Source organism: Acinonyx jubatus, chromosome C1, assembly GCF_027475565.1.
Source record: "Acinonyx jubatus isolate Ajub_Pintada_27869175 chromosome C1, VMU_Ajub_asm_v1.0, whole genome shotgun sequence".
NCBI classification, from domain to species: Eukaryota; Metazoa; Chordata; class Mammalia; order Carnivora; family Felidae; genus Acinonyx; species Acinonyx jubatus.
The window spans coordinates 16341043-16357393 of NC_069381.1; the positions used below are offsets into that span (position 1 = coordinate 16341043).

Below are 16351 nucleotides of genomic sequence, written 5' to 3' on the forward strand. Positions count from 1 at the left end.
TGAGCTGAAGTCAGCCGCTTAACTAAATGAGCCACTCAGGCGCCCCAATTGCTGAAACTTTAGAATGTAGTTTAATATCTGGTAGGGCTGGCTCTCCATATTCTTTGTTGTCTATTTTTCCACTTAAATGTTATAATCAGTTTCTTGGCAGGAAAAAAACAAACAACCAAAAAACAACCCAAAGCCCTGTTGGTGTGTTTTGCTGGGAATCAACATTTTTACCATATTTAGTCTTCTTGCTATTTAGGAAATGGTCTGTCTTTCTGCTCAAGTTTTCTGTTGTGTCCTTCACTAATATTTTAAGTTTATACATTGGTATTTTTATCTTTTGTTGCTATTGTAAATACACTCTTTTCTTCCATTACCTCTTATAACTGGGTTCTGTGTAAAGTTTACACATTAATGCATCAGTCATGGTTCTCCAGAGAAAAAGAACCAATAGCATAGAGATCAAGATAGGGATAGGAATATATAAGAGGAGATTTATTTTGGGAATTGGCTCTCACAATTACAGAGGCTGAGATATGCCATGATATACCATCTGCAAACTGAGGAACCAGGAAGTCTAGTGGTATAATTCAGTCCACGGCCAAAGGCCTGAGAACTGAAGCCGATGGTAGAATTCCCAGTCCAAGGCAGAGGGCCTTTGTCTTCTAGTTGGTTTCTGCATGTTTGTTTCACACATCATCAGCTTACTTACTTTACCACCTTCTCCTCCCTCTCCCTTCCCCCATCCTCTCTACCTTTCCCTCCCTTCTCTCATTCTTTTTCTTAGAATAGGTTATTCAGGTGATTCTTTGGGGGTTTCCAGATCTATAATCCTATTATCTCTCTTTTCTCTTATCCAATTGTGTTGAGTCATACATCCAAAGTAATCTTAAAAAAAATAATAATAATGGTGATGGTAGCCATCCTTGTTGTTCCTAACTTTTAGCAGAATGCTCCAGGGTTCCCCCCTTTAAGTAGTTGCACTGTGTTAACGGTTTTCCTTTTAAAAAGAAAAATTGATAAATTGGATTTCATCAAAACCCAAAGCTTTTGCTCCTTGAATGACACCGTCAAAAAAAAAAAAAAAAAAAAAAAATGAAAAGGGAAGCCAGGACTGAAATATTCCCAATACCTATATCTGATAAAGAACTTATATCCTTGTATCCAAAATATATAGAGAATTTCTATAACTCAATAATAATTTTAAAAAAACAATATGCAAAAGGAAATGAAAATGAAAACCAAAAGCAGATACCCACTTCACAGGCATTACAATGACTACATTTAAAATAACTGACAATAGATGACGAGGAGGTGGATTAATTGGAACTCTCAGCATTGATGTTGGGAACACAGATGTTATAGCCACTTTGGGGAACTCTTTGGTCCCTTCTTATAAAGATAAATAGTTACTATATAATCTGGCCATTCCATTCCTAGGTGTTTGCCTAGGACAAACAAAAACACACACCTACAGAGACTTGTAGACAAATATTCACAGCAGCATTATTCATAATACCCTAAAACTGGAAACACCCAAGTTAATAGGTGAATGACTATACAAATGGTGGTCTATCAAAACCAAAGGGCCCAGCAATTAAAAAGAATAAAGTATTGATAAACTCAGCAACATGGATGAAGCTCACCTAAGTTATGCTGAGTGAAAGAAGTGAGGCACAAGATACTACATACTATGTAATCTGATTATTTGACATTCTAGAACAGACAAGAGTCACCTATACTGACAGCGAGTTAGATCGGTGGTTGCTGGGGGGCTGCGGCAGGGCAGCTGAACAGGGAAGGGACACAAGGGAACAGTGCACTTTTTCAGGTGATGGAAACGTCTTAAGACTCTGGTTTCTAGCCTGGCATGAAAGAAACTTGGAAATAGCTACTCTGTCCTAACAAATAAAAAGCTGAATAAGTTGAAAAATCAACAATTCTTTTTAGATTCATCAGAGAAGTGAGGTCACAGGGAAAACTGGTGCCCCCCAAGTTGAGAGACAGACAGGTGGACACAGAGAATCCCAACCTACCCGAGCAGAAACCCAGGAACAGAAACCTTGGCGGGAACCAGCGTAGGGACAGGGAAACCTGAACTATAGTTGACAAAAAGCCAGAGGCTCAGTGTGGACAAGTCTAATTAAGAGTTAAAAACTCCAGAGGGACCGGTCATGGGGGGAGGTTAGTCATATTCGTTTTTGTTACTGTACCTCCTGGAGCTCTACTAGTGAATATGAGAGAAAAACCGCTTGGTGCTTTTGTCAGGGGGAAAGGAAATACCCCAGTCCAACCCACTCTAGATGTCCCATACCACTGATATCTAAGGGATCAAACTGATTCCAGAGTTTATATGGAAAGGCAAAAGACCCAGATTAGACAACCCAATTGTGAAGCAGGAGGACTGACACTACTCAACTAACGATGGCATATCATTCAGTGCTAAAAAGAAATGAGCTATCCAGCTATGAAAAGACATGGTGAAAACTTCAATGCATATTACCAAGTGAAAGAAGCCAATCTGAAAAGGCCACATACCGTATGATTCCCATTATATGACATCCTGGAAAAGACAAAACTAATGGAGATAGTCCAAAAGTGAATGGTCAGTGGTCAGACGGGGGAGGATGAATATGTGGAGCACAGAGGATCTTTAGAGCAGTGAAATTCTCCTGTATGATTTGATAATGGCGGATACATGCCCTTCTACATTTGGCCAAACCCACAGAATCCACAACACCAAGAGTGGTCATGTAAACTGTGGACTTCAGGTGATAATGATGTGTCAATGTCGGTCCACCAACCGTAACAAATGTATCACTCTGGTGGGGATGCTGGTGGTAGAGAGGAGGCTATGCACTGTGTATAGGCCGGGGGAATATTGGACATCTGTGTACTTACCTCTCATTTTTGCTATGAATCTAAAACCGCCCTAAAAAAATAAAAAATGTCCTATATCCTGATATAGTGGTGGTTACACAGGTGTATATATTTGCCCAAACTCCGCTTTAACGGAGTACATTTTCTTTTATGTAAAATGTTCTTGATAAAGTTGACATGAAAAACTAGGCTGGCTTGCATGTGCAGAGTGAAGTAAAGGCTGGAGGATGAGGACATTACAATAGGTGAGAGGTAAAGGTTGACTGGATTTTGTCCGTGGAAATGGAGAGTATATATTTAGAGGTAAAATCAATAAGACTGGGGGACTGATTGAGCGTGAGCAACAGAAGTGTCAGGGACGACCTCCATGTGTCTGACCCGCAATTGGGCAGAGAATGGTGGGTGGGTTGTCCTCTCTGAGCTAAGGAGCTGAAGAGGAGAAGCAGATTTGGCTGGAAAATCATAGCTTCTGTGGATGGCCCATCTCCATGGAGATGTCAATTTCATTTCGTCATCCTGAATGCAAGAGTGCCTTTTGTTTGGGGGGAAACCAAGGCAAGGGATTCATTCACAGTGTCAGATGTTGGTAGGGCCAGACCCACAGAAGGGCCCCAGATTCCATTGGCCGGGGCAGCCCCTTTGCAGCGAGAAAGTCTCCCTCCTCCACGTCTTCTGTCATGTCGGATGGATGAGCAGGCGGCTGACCTTTCTGAGTCATTCGGCAAATTCCAACAGCTTTCTCATCTGAGACTAGCTGGTCTCCACTGGGCAAGATCTGAAGACCAAACTTCATTTGGATTTGAGAAAAAGGGAGTGAATTTGAACACTTAAAAGGCCAGGGAAAAAGAAAGCCAAAGCCCAGATACCTACCCTAACAAATAAAAAGCGTATGCTGAGCATCTAGCAAATTTCACTTCTACAAATACCGCCACCGCCTTAGGGAACAGCAGAGACATTTGACCGGGCAGCAGCTGTGCAGAGGGTGCTATTTAAAGACTCAGCGTTTGCAGCCCAAGGACTCTGGGTTTAGGATTTGATTAGGAGGCGGAGAGAAGAGAGCAAAGACTGAAGAAAAGAACCAGATTTGGGGAAAAACATCACCGGGTGGTTGGCTGCTGCTGTGAACCCTGAGTATGTTAAATGAGTTCATTTTAATAAAATTATGTCTCTCCACCTCTCTGAGTAAATTAAATGTGTTAATTCATGGAAAGTGTTTGGAACAGTGTCCAGTGCATAGTGCACAGTGGAGGGAAGCTCATCATTATCATTATTACCCCTCCATCTACCCACCTACATATACATGCCAGAGATGGAGAAATGCTCAGCTATAATGATACGTTATTGTTAAGTGCTAGGATTTAGAGTGATTCTGTTTTTAAATCTCTTCTCCATTTTTTTTCCCCCGTAATCCTTGAACTCTTTATAACAGACACATATATTTCATAAAACCCTCAAGTCATTCTGAGGGGAAAAAGTGAAGATTCTAGAGTCAGATCCTAGGTTTAAACCCCAACTCCATTGCCTAGGAGCTGCGTCACCGTCACTGAATCGGTTTTTATTTTATTTTAATTAATTAATTAATTTATTTATTTAAGAGAGAAAGAGAGCATGAGGGGGGAGAGATGAAGAGGGGCAGAGGAAGAGAGACAATCTTAAGCAGGCTTCACTCTCAGTGCAGAGCCCAACACAAGGCTCCTTCCCACGACCCTGAGATCATGACCTGAGCCGAAGTTAAGAGTCGGACGCTCAACCAGCCCAGCCACCCAGGCACACCTGAATCTGTTTTCTCTTGAATAATAATAATAATAATAAAGATAATAATATCACTTACCTCTGCCAGGGGTTAGGAGAATTAAATGAGATATCTAGGTAGAGCTTGGCATTGTACCTGGCAGAGAATGAGAGTGAGGCTATTAGGAGTAGAAGTGGTGAAGGCTGTACTATTTCTTATGGCAGTGACCGTGTTCCATTGACCTCAATGTCCTTGGCATGTGGTAGCCATTCCAGAAACAGCCGGTAGTTTAGCTGGAGCCACCTCAGGCAGAGCCTGGGAACATTCTCTGTCAAGGTAGAAGAAAGGGGGGGAAAGTTTTCAAGTACCTTCCTCCTTTGGGTTCAAGGATTGGTCCTTCTGGCAACTGGGAAGCACAAGTTATTTCTTCCAAATCCTTCAGGCTCTCTGGAGAGATGAGGTCCTTAGAGGTTCCCGTCATTGTTTTCTTCTTCTCTCATGTGCTGGGCCAGCTATAGGCAAGAAATTCCCCTGAAAATTTCCAATAACGCAAACCTTAAGTGAACAATTACGGAGAAAACTGTAGCCATGACTGTGTGTGAGGGTGCTGGGGGAGGGTATTCTTTGACATCCTAAAACAATCCTTCAGAGGCAAAAGAGTCTTTCCCATATTTTATAAACACTCTACAATAAACATGCATTCCTTTCATTTTTTAAAAATATCCATTTATTTTGAGAGAGAGAGGGTGGGGGAAGGGCAGAGAGACAGGGAGAGAGAGAGAGAGAGAGAGAGAGAGAGAGAGAGAGAGAGAGAGAGAATCTCAAGCAGTCTCTACACTCAGTGCAGAGCCCGACACAGGGCTTGATCTCATGAACCGTGAGACCACAAACTGCGATGAGATCAAGAGTTGGACACTTAACCAACTTAGCCACCCTGGCACCCCAACATGCATTCCTTTTAAAATAAGAAATCCAAAGTTAAGGAATCCTATTCTTTGTAACCATGATCCCAGGATTCATGTACCTGGTAGGCACATTTCTCATGTTTTCTCCTAGTGCCTGTAGGATGCAGAGTGTTGTTAAGTGGAACAGTGAGGACAGCCTACTGTTTGAGATGTTTGAACCTCAAGCCATTCACATTTACAAACAGCACATTGCCAATAATGTTGTTTTTGGTTTTTTTTATTAAAAGAAATCCATTTTGGGGTGCCTGAGTGGCTCAGTTGGTTGAGCGTCCAACTTCGGGTCAGGTCATGATATTGCGGTTTGTGGGTTCAAGGCCCCCACTGAGCTCTGTGCTGACAGCTCAGAGCCTGGAGTCTGCTTCGGATTCTGGGTCTCTCTCTCTGTCCCTCCTCTGCTCGCTCGCTCGCTCTCTCTCTCAAAATAAATAAATAAACATTTTTAAAAAATCCATTAATTTGGGGCGCCTGGGTGGCTCAGTCGGTTAAGCGACCGTCTTCAGCTCAGGTCATGATCTCGCGGTCCGTGAGTTCAAGCCCCGCGTTGGGCTCTGTGCTGACAGCTCAGAGCCTGGAGCCTGTTTCAGATTCTGTGTCTCCCTCTCTCTCTGACCCTCCCCTGTTCATGCTCTGTCTCTCTGTCTCAAAAATAAGTAAACCTCAAAAAAAATAAAAAATCCATTAATTTGGGAAATATATTTTGAGCACCTACTACGTGCCAAGTACCATTCTAGGTAGTTGTGGTTTGTTTGCTAAATGTGGCAACCCTGTGTATTGGGGGCTCCCGTTAAGGGACAAGGCAGAGGTGGTGGAAATGAGTGATTAGGGGGCACAACAGCTGTGGTGCGGCTCTAGTGACTACAAGAGTGACTGGATGTCAGCTATAGTAAATCTGACCCTGAACGTGACAGTGACATGAGAGTATAATAGTGAAAGTGACTAATCGGGCAGTAACAAGGACAGCTGTGTACCCAGTAGGGGCCTGCTGAATATTGGCTTGACTATGGGGCAGTGAAAGTAGCTGAGTGACAATGACAGTGAAAACAACCGAAAGGGTGACAGCTGGGCACAGAGTAAAATTGCTATACTGTACAGAACTGTTTGAAGTTTGTGGTCCTTGACCGTGGTCGCCTGTGGTCGGACAGTGACAGTAAACAATAATGAACCCAACGACAGCAACAATGCAAGTGACAGTTCTGCCCAGCAGATTGAATTTGTGATTAAAAACGGTGATGGAGTGGGAGTCAGCCTGACAGTGTCAGCTCTCAGAACGACCGAATATTGACACTGTGGATGTAACAGCTGTAACCACAGAGGGAACTCGGCATTGTACTGAGACTGCTGGATTTGGGTGGCATGACTGGCAGTGACAGAAAAATTGGCTGCGCGTCAGTGACGGAGTGACAGTGTGAGGTTCAGTGGGCCAGCACTGATGTGACTTAATTTGTCTGATACTGTCTGGATCTGACTTAACCTCTTTGGCTGTATGAGGGTGGCAACAGGAGCTCCAACGTGGAACGCTCACTGCGCAACAAAGCGTGTGAAAGAAACTGAGCAGAAGAAAAGCTATGACCACCCCCCCCCCCCCCCCCGCAACACGCACCCTAAATTCCTGAGCTGGAGGAGGGAAAGGCGGGATCAAAACGCCTTCCGGGCACCTCGATTGGCTGATACGACCCTGGTAGCCTATCCCGTCCGAGCGGTGCCAAGACTCTCCACCTATGAGGATGCGTCTGGGGACGCGGCTCAGGTCACGTCTCTGCCTTGCACGTGAACATGTTTTGGAAAAATGTAGAGAAACCTTTTTGTGTCTACTTCTGTGCCATTCTTGAAACAAGATCCCCGCTCTAGTACTGCCCAAGCGAGAGTCCGTGGAACCCCATCAAAACTTTCATAAGAGAGTGTGGGGAGGGGAGGGAGTGGCTAAGGTCATAGGTCAGAGAACAGGCTAACAACCGGTTAGCCCCCGCGCCCTAGCATTGGTGGAGGGCGCGCTCGACGCAGGCCCCGCCCCCCGGCACGTGACCACGGCGCGCGGGGCAGGCCCGGCCGCCCCCTCGCCGCTCTACTCCTTACGCGCCGGCCTCAAAATGGCCGCCTTCTGGCGTCTCTGCCGCTGTTGAATGGAGAAAGCTTTATTGTTCCCTTCGGGCAGGAGTGTTCGTGTCCTCTATGGCGCTGTCAATAAAGAACGGCAGTTTGAATCGGTGCTGAACAGGTAACCATAGAAACGGGGCTGGGACTCAGCGTGGAGACCCCTTTAGCTGTTGAGGCCCGAGAGGCGCCCCAAATGAGGGGCGCGCTGAGACCCTTCGGCGTGGCGAACTCCGTGGGGCTCTGCCAAGTCGCAGCCGCCTCCTCTTGCCCCGGACGCGGACCCCCTGGGGAGGCTCCCACCCCGAGCGCAGGCTCGGCTGTAAGTCTCCGGTGGGGAGAGGCCGCGGGGCCCTGTCGGGGTGCACCCGGCTTGGCCCCCGCCTGGGGCCTGCCCTCGCTCGTCACCGCCTGCTCCTCGGCGCGATCCGAGGCCTCCTCGCTGCTACTTCTCGAGTCTCTCCCCCCTCCTGCCAAGTCTGCGCCAGGCTTCGGCAAACTCCGGCCTGGGGCCAAATCCCCGGTCCCCCACCCCACCCCGTTTTGGTCTGTGGGGGACTAACAGTGGTTTTTACATTTTTAAATTCTTGGGAGGGAAAAAAGAAGACTTTCTTGTAATTTATGAAATGTATATGAAATCAGATTTCAGTGTCCCCAAGTGAAATTTTGTTGGAACATAGCCATGTTCATTGTTTTATATCATCTGTGGCTCGTTTCTTGCTACGAGGGCTACGTTGAGTTGTTGCGACAGACATGGCATGGCTTTGAGGGCATGGCCCACAAGGCCAAAAATACCTAAGGTCCGGCCCTTCCCAGAAGTGTGCCAGCCCCTGCCCTAGACACAAGTAGACTGGGCAGCGTTGTTCGGCGATTCTTCTGATCATTTCTCACGGAAAGGGAAACTCGAGTTAAAACTACCCCATGCACCTTGATCTGATCTGTTAATCAATGTGGGAATTGTTTCCCACTGTTTTTAGTAACAGTACCATCCGCCCAGCGCCTACAATAAGGTGCTTCGTTTCTATTCATACCCAGCGGTTTTTTGCTAACAACATTTCCTAAGTAAGTATCCATGTTTCCGCTTAAGACAGGAATACCAGATTCTGAGGTTAAGCTTCCTAAGGGTGTACTAGATTATAGGTCTGGCAGATGGAGCTCATTCCAGGGAGCCCTCTGCTTTGTGACCCGCCTCATACTGCTGGAACTTCTTTGAAGTCTCAACCTGGGGCTCTTTGGTTCTTCCCTGAAATCGTATTCCAAATCTTTGTATGGCTTATGGAGATCTAATTACAACCTCAAAGTGAAGTTTTTCTTAGCCAAATCATCAAATTTATACCACACCCTACTTTCTAATTTAGATGCATTTCTTTTATGGCAGTAGTTCCCAAACTTAGCTGTTCATCCCTAGTTGAACTAACAAACGATTTCAGAACACCCCTTGCCTGCACGAATGCATTCATGAATCTTTCAGTGTTTTTTTAGCACCTACTATGTACTAAGGATGATTCAAATCCCTGGAAGAAAAGTGGTGGACAAGATCAACAAGCTCTTTGCCCTTTCACAGGATTTAAATTCAGCAGGGTCTTGGACAGATGGTATACCTGTAAACAAAGCTAATTTCAAATACAGCTGTCATAGCATCATAATAAAGTCACTAGTTCGTATTTATTAAATGATTTCTGCAAAGCACTGTGTGCTCTGTTTACATGGAATATCATTCGGCTCTCTCACCAACACTGTGACGAAGGTAGTATTAATATTCCTGTTGTAAAGATGAGAAAATTGAGATTCAGAGCAATGTCCAAGGTTACATAGTTAATGTACGAGGGAGCTGGGTTCTGAACCTCAACTGATCACACCAGTCTGTATTATTCCGTCTGTTAATTACCTTTTCTTGGGAGGCTGTCCAGGGCAGGACCACACCTTACCTATTTTTGTATCAGCTGCTAGCCAGTGCCCACAGCCTGTAGTCTGGTAGGTATTAAATAAACAATTCAGGCCATTTGTTGATCAAATATTTGAGTGCCTGCTATGTACCAGACCCCACTGTGCTGGGCCTTATGATTACCGTGAGCAAGATGGACCTAACGCCTCGTGTCTAAGGCAAATAGTGGCAACTGTGATAAAGGTGATAAAACAGTGCTGACCCAGAGGACCCCTCTTACCGGCCTGGCCCAGCAAGGCACTTGAGAAAGGTAGTTTAAACCAAACCTGTTTGAGTGACGAGAATCCAGTCCAGGCAAGAAGGGAGAAGGGAGAGAACTGGGAAGGAAGAACTTTTTAGTAGGATCAGAGATTGTGAGGTGGCAAGAATGTGGGGTGTTGGAAGGATTGAAAGAAGTTAGTAGTGGCGCCCTGATTCAGTCCTGTGCTCTGAGTCGCTGGCCCTCAAGCCAGCTTTACTGCTGGGAGAGCTCCGTGCCGTGGGCCGGTTACAGATGGTCTAGTATGTGAAATGCGGATAGTGGTACCTCCTGAAAAGGGTTGTTGTGTGGATTAAATAAGAAAAAGTGTAATCACAGGTTTGCTGTTTCCTTTTTGTTGTTGTTACGCATGTTGCTGAATTCCAATCAGAGAAAACCAAATTGGGCCCCAAATGGAAATGTATTTAAAGTGCTAAATAATAACAAAAGTCTAGGATTATGTTACCAACAAAGCTGAGGGTGTGTGTGTATGCTTCTATCTTTGGGGGCGACAGGAACAGCTCTTATTTTTTTCTCATTGTGCTTGTTGAGAGAGGAACTCCTCCAAACGAGTTTTAAATTTTTTTCAACCAAATTATACAGCTATCTATTCAGAGTACTTTTCATTATTTTAGTGTGTTCCTCCATTGAAGGCATGTGCATTTTCTTAAGGCAGTGTAAGAAAATTACAGGTTTCTTCTAGTTGGTGGTCATTTCAAAGTTTGTTTGCAAATGATTTTTGGTTTCCTCTGAAAGTTTTCAAAATAATGTTGCATACTTGAAGCAGGGCATTGGACGCTTTAAAGCAAGTAACAGACTTTTTGAATTGGTAAAAATAGGAAGGTATTTGGGGTCATGAACGTGAAAAATTGCAGAGGCAGTGAGAAATCAAGCAGACCGTGTAAGAGGATCTGCAGTGTCAGGTTTTGCTTTAAACTGCGACTAGTAACCCGATTGCACGTGTCCTTAGAAGGTGTAATCCAGCCGGGCAAATGGAGCAAGGAACAGGACAGAGAGTGGCATGTTAATGCAATGTTAAACAATAAGCCCAGCATTAAGTTGCTATTTTAGGTTTGGGTGGGACCTGCACATTTAAAGTGTTGCAGTTTTAGTCTGTTATTTGCGTCTGTTGGGTTCCAGTAAAGAGAAGGTGGTAACACTAGTTTTGAAGGATAATATAAAACTGCAGGGAGAGCGAGGGCATACCAATTTGTTTTTCAATCTATTTTATTTCAGTTCAAAGCCTCATTGCAGACGGGCAGCGCAGGGAAACAAGCCACGCTTTGGCATACTCAACTGCTTTTGGAGATTGAAGAAGACTGAGTACAACCAAAGTGTGGTTGTTTTTGTGGACTATCTGTCTGCAAAGAAGCTCTGAACTGAAATAAAATAGATTGGAAAACAAATTGGTATGCCCTGTTGCCTCATACTGAGTGTTTACATTACCCTTCTGGAACACTGCCTGTACCAGCACCCTGGAGGAAGGCAGTGACCCCTCAGACGCTTTCAACTCTTAAAGCGAGTGAGCTCTTTGATTTTCACAAGGAAATTGAATTGGAATTTATGGTTTTCTGGATCTCCAGTAGGCTGCCTCCGAAAGCCATCATCCCGATAATGTGAAAAAAGCAAGCTGTAACCATGTAGAGGAAAGAATTAAATATTAAGGGCATTTAAATTTGGAGATGAGATTGTCACTGTCTTGAAGTCCTGCAGAGGGTGTGGTGTGTCGTTTGCAGAGACCTTTGCAGTTTTGAGACGTCTGCAGCCCTCAAGGGAGAGAAGGGTAAGGAAAGAACGCCGGCTTTCCTTGTATTTCCCTGATGTTGTTATTTAACTCCAAATCCTCAAATTCATGACACCCAAGTTTTTCCTGTCCTTAGATGAAGTACATACATTCTAGCTGATCCCAGATTGTTAAACTGGGGTCAGTGGTTGAGCTGCGGGGGATTCACGAATCCTTTGAATTTGCCTGCAGATTTGTCTGTCGTTTTTGTGGGGAGTGAGCCCATTCTTTAATCAGGTCTCAGAGGGATCCTTGACCCTCTAAAGGTGCAGAGCCAACAATGAAACGTCACATGTAATAAACACCAGTGAACCAAAGTGGTGATGAATCCCGCCTGAAACCAGTTACTTCTTACTGCCGTGTGGTCTTGACTTCAGTTTTGAAAGTATCTTTCCAGGCCTTGTTTCTTCTCTAAAGTGGCCAACCAGAGTTGGGTGTTCCTGTCTCATGGGGATATTTACCCAGTGAGGTACTTGGAAATGCCTCAGAGATCATCGTCCTTATTTTATAGGAGACTGTTGAAATCGCAGTGCGTTGTCTTGGCAACCTTGGTAGCCATTGCCCTGCTGGTTTCCTCTGACCCGTGAAAGGAACAGTGTGGTAGGAGCCTAATACTCTGGCTCTAGGAATCCACTTCTTGCTAATGGACGCGGTTCCTCAGGACCACAGGAAAGTAAGGTTAGGAGAGAGAGGAAGAGGAGAGGGATTCACGGAGGCAGAGACGGAGGAGCAGAGGAGGAGGGAGGCTGCCCCTGTATCTGCCCTGGCAGCCCTGTGTATCTATGGAGGGAAAGAAAGAGCTCTTTTTGAGGCCAAACTTCTCTTTCTTATCTAAACTAAGACCTCTGAAAAAGTAATTCGTTGGTGTAGTTTCTGGTTTTATTTATTAGTACTCAAATGGAAAGAAGAGGAAGGAACTGTTTTAAGTCATTTTCTTAGGACATTTTGTAACCGTGGGACCTCAGTAGAAAACTGCCGTGGGCCAGTTTGTTTGGCCCATATAGTGTTTAACAGCGAGTTGCTTACATTTAAAGAGACTTTATGTCTTTCCGGTCCCTGGAGGTATTTGTGTGAGTGACCTCTGTTATCCGCCTGAGAGTCTGATTCTGAGACTCTAGATGTTTTACGAAGTCAGTTTTTATGAAGGAAAGGGCCCAAGAAGGAAGACGAGATTAGAAACAAAGGATTACTAGCTTTTAAGCCTCCAGATATTGGTTACGTGACATTTTTTTAAAATATAAAAACAAAGCGAGGGGCACCTGGGTGGCTCAGTCGGTTAAGCATCTGACTTCAGCTCAGGTCATGGTCTCACGGTTCCTGAGTTCTAGCCCCGCGTCAGGCTCTGTGCTGCACCTCAGAGCCTGGAGCCTGGTTCAGATTCTGTGTCTCCCTATTCCCTGCCCCCCCCCCCCCCGCCACCCTCCCCCCATGCAGTCTATCTCTCTCCCTCAAAAGTAAACATTAAAAGAAAAAACAAAGTGAACGGTATGTGGTTCTATTTCTGATTTTGAGAAAATACTGCAAGAGGTTATCTGACCTGCTTGTTAGATCTGTTTCTCAGCTTTCTAACACTGCAGCCTGGTTATTGGATCTTCCTTCTTAACTCCTTGTCCCCACCAGCTCTGAAGGATGATGTCAGGGGCTCTGGCAGCAGTGAACTTGCCATTTGTCTTCCACCTGGTACTTACCTTCAGTTGCAAGTCTCTTCGGATGGCACCACAAAGTTGCAAAAGGCAGAAACCTGGGAGTCCCGCATATTCTTCCCCTTCTGTCAGCCTCCCACCCTCCTTCCACTCCCTACCTGCAGTTAGCACGTATTTATTTAGGCTACAAGTCTACTGATGTCCCCTTTCTCTTTTGGTTTAAAGCTACTGTAATCTCTTGTCCTGGATGACTACAGCAGCCTCCTAGCTGTCCAGCTGGCTTCTTCCTTTGTTCCTCTCTAATCCATTTTGTATACCGATGCCAGTGATCTTTACGAAGCACAGATCACATGTTACTCTGTTACCCCCTTCCTTAAAAGTCCAAGTGGCTTGCTTGCCCTCAGGGTAAATGCAGTTAGTGGCTTGGCCTGTGCTGCCCTCAAGCTCTGGTTGGGTGTGTTCAAATCTCACTTTACTCTCTTCCCTTCCCTCTCACTCTTCTACTTGGGCACTAGCTAGCCAGTAACACTCAAATGGGCCACAGAACTTTATCGTTCCCTGGACAAGTGGGTCACACTCTGGGGCTTTGAAGGCTGCTGGATTTTCCTGGCCATGTTACTAACCAGCCCAGTAGCAATGCCACTAACTGCACTGATCATTAGATCACTGAATGTTGTGTGAGTTTTCTGTTGGTTCCCTTGTCCTTAGACTATCTGCTACTTCAAATGTGTTGTCAGATTCTGCCCTGAGGTCAGTTGATGTATTTATTTCTCTGTGTGCTTATGCCACCAATTTGATAAGCTTTATCAACAGGCTCATTTGGTTTAAACTTTAAGAATTGCTTTAAAAATCTAATTTTGGTTTTTAACTGTGTAAACCATTTATGTGGGTTCAAAATCAAAACTATGTTCATTCACAGTTTTTTTTTAATAAAATTTTTTTATATATATATATTTATTTATTTTTGAGAGACAGAGTGAGACAAGGTGAGAGTGGGGGAGGGGCAGAGAGAGGGAGACACAGGATTGGAAACAGGCTCCAGGCTCCGAGCTGTCAGCACAGAGTCCGTCACGGGGCTTGAACCCACGGACCGCGAGATCATGACCTGAGCTGAAGTCGGACACCCAACCGACTGAGCCACCCAGGCGCCCCTCACAGAAGTTTTTATTTGATGCCCGATCCCTCTTCTCTGTTTCTCTGGAGTCTTGCTACCAAAGTTCTGGGGGAGTTTTGCCCATCTGTTAGGTAAGAAATGTTTCACTATAGTTTAAATTTGTTTTCTCCTTTAATGAGATACAGGGTATCTGCCCAAAGTCTGTGCCATAAGTTGCAAAAATATTTTTTTCAATTTGTCATATGCCTAACTTTGCATATGTTGTTTTATTGCTGTACAAAGGTTTTTCATCTTTATATAGTTATATTTATGGGTCTTACAGTGTATTGCTTTAGAATTTGAGTCCCAGGAAGTTTGCCCTGCTTTTAATTTATGGGGAATTTGTTAATGTTTTCTTCCAGTGTATGTATGGTTTCACCCCCTCCCCCCCCCCCTTTTTTTAAACACATCAAAGGCTCCTATCCATTTGGAATTTATCTTGACATTTAGTTTGGTTTGAGGAAGGATCCAATTTTATCTTTTTCCCATTAGCCAGCCGGGTATTCCAACATTACTTATGAAAAGTTCTTATCTTTTCTCCATTGGTTTGAGATCTTGTTTTTACTGGATACTAAGTTCTTGTATACGTTTGGGTTTCTTACTGGATTTTCTGTTACGTTCCATTGGTTTGATCGCCAATTCACATGCCGTTATGAAACCATCTTAATTTTAGAGGCTTTATAATTTGTTTTAACATCCAGAAGGGCCAGTGTTTTCATATTGCTCTTTTTTAATGTTTTCCTGGCTGCTTTTGGTTGCTTATTCTGCCATATAAACTTTATAATCAGTTTGTCTAGTTTCAGGCAGCAACAACTGGATGGTGTTTCTGTTGAGATTATGTTAAATTTAGCTGAGAGAGAGCTGACATCTTCATGATATTGAGTCTTCATATCCAAGATCGTGGCCTGTGTTTCCATTTGCTCAAGGCTACTTTTGTGATTTTTCACGAGTGTTATGTTTTTCCCTGTGTACGTTTTGTATGTTTCCCGTTAAGTTTATTAGATTTTCTTAACTTAAAACAAAAAAATTCCTTTTAGAATCTCTCCAGAACTTCTCAGAGGAGTGTACACACCGACATACTCAAAACGTTTTATCATTTCAAACGGTTCATAGGTGTCCCCGTCATCCTGTCCTGTTACTGTCTCCTCCTTTCTTCCTCCGGTTCCCATTCTCAGTATGCAGCTCTGTGTCCTACATACAGCAGGCAGTCAATGCATATTTGTTGAGTGAATGAATAAAGCAGGAAGGGGAAGACGAAAGTGGGTGACAGAGTGAGCCTGTAAGACCGATACATGGGAAGATTGTCCTTGTATAGACATCCAGACATTCCTAGTCTACACTCTGCAGCAGTGAATTCACTGGTTCATAGTGTTTTGGTTTCCGTACCCTCATCACAGAACTTTAAAAAATACCATGTTGATAATGATAGTTACCATTGAATACTACAAAGTCCCTGGCACTGGCTACGTATTTTCTGTAATTGCTTCTTGTAATCCTCATAGCAACTAAGCAATAGGTATGAGTATCTCCGTTGAAATATGGAAGTTTCAAACATACAAAAGTGTGAATAGCTTTATGAGCTCCTGTATAAGTGTTACCTGCCTTTTACAGTTGAGGAAACAGGTTTTGAAAGAAAGATTAAGGTGACTCAAGGTTACAAAGTTTAAAATCCGGTTTAGAACCCAGCTCTTTTTAGCTCCCTATTAAGGTTGTTTTTCAAATTTTAAACTCCCAGCTGGCCAGGGAAAAGCAGAAGCAGGGGAGACAGTCAAGAGCCACTCCATTCTAAACTCCAGCTGGTACTTTTACATGAGTTTTCCCTTCTAATTCGTGTCACAAAGATTTCCCTCACTTCTGTTTGCAAACAGTAAGTCCTCTTATCTCCCTCTCCCTCCTACTTCTCTTCATGCTCTGCTCTTCCTTGCCTTCTCTT

At 44.2% G+C, this 16351-nt stretch overlaps 1 long non-coding RNA gene across 1 annotated transcript; it reads right to left on the minus strand.

Moving 5' to 3' along the window:
- Positions 1–987: 987 nt before the first annotated feature.
- Positions 988–7514, minus strand: LOC128312914 (uncharacterized). The gene is made up of 4 exons (XR_008292868.1): positions 7166–7514; positions 4969–5131; positions 4700–4756; positions 988–3655 (listed from the first exon to the last, which is right to left on the minus strand). It is a non-coding gene; the product is annotated as an uncharacterized LOC128312914 (long non-coding RNA).
- Between the last annotated feature and the right edge of the window lie 8837 nt (positions 7515–16351).